This window comes from Solanum tuberosum, unplaced genomic scaffold, assembly GCF_000226075.1.
Source record: "Solanum tuberosum cultivar DM 1-3 516 R44 unplaced genomic scaffold, SolTub_3.0 scf00149, whole genome shotgun sequence".
In the NCBI taxonomy this organism is placed as follows: Eukaryota; Viridiplantae; Streptophyta; class Magnoliopsida; order Solanales; family Solanaceae; genus Solanum; species Solanum tuberosum.
In genome coordinates, this window is record NW_006239072.1 from 1,315,582 (window position 1) to 1,316,312 (window position 731).

Consider the following 731-nt stretch of genomic DNA (forward strand, 5'->3'; position numbering starts at 1 on the left):
AAATAATGAGATTTGACCCAAATACTAATTTTTTCTAGTATTTGGAAATTTGGGTTATTTGTCAAAAATAATAAATTGTAAAGACAAACACTAATTGTCAAAAAATTTCCCAAATTTTATTTGGAAAATTTATGGCCAAACGGGCCTAAGTATTGAACCCATTAAATCACGGGAAGATGTGGATGTCCCACAAAACCGGCCTCTACGACTTTGTGTAAAAGAAGAATTAAAAAGACAAGATGAGTGCAATATTTGATGGTTTTGTTGAAGAAAATATCTAAGGTAAAGCAGCAAACTAGTGGATGATATGTGATCTCTCTAATTAAAGCAAATTATAGACTTTGCTTTATAGCCATGGAAAATTAGGTAGCATCTTAACACATGTTGATATGATGGAGAGATATTTAATTAAACCAATATTGTGGTACGTGGAATTAAATTTCTCCAATCACTAATGAATCTTGATATATATGAAAAAGTCTATGATACGAATTTAAATTAATCATAAATTTTTTAATATAAATATTAATATCAAATAAAAAAACTATTATAAAGGAGGAGAGAGTATTCAAAGCTGATCAATAGGCGTCCTGTTATTGGCCAGGATGAGTTGGCAATTTTCTCATCACTCATTTTGATTTTCTTTTACACCCGCCCCACCCCTATCCCCACTCCCTCCCAAAAAAATATTAAAAATTATTTTTAAAAGATATTTCTAATTTCAATTTTTT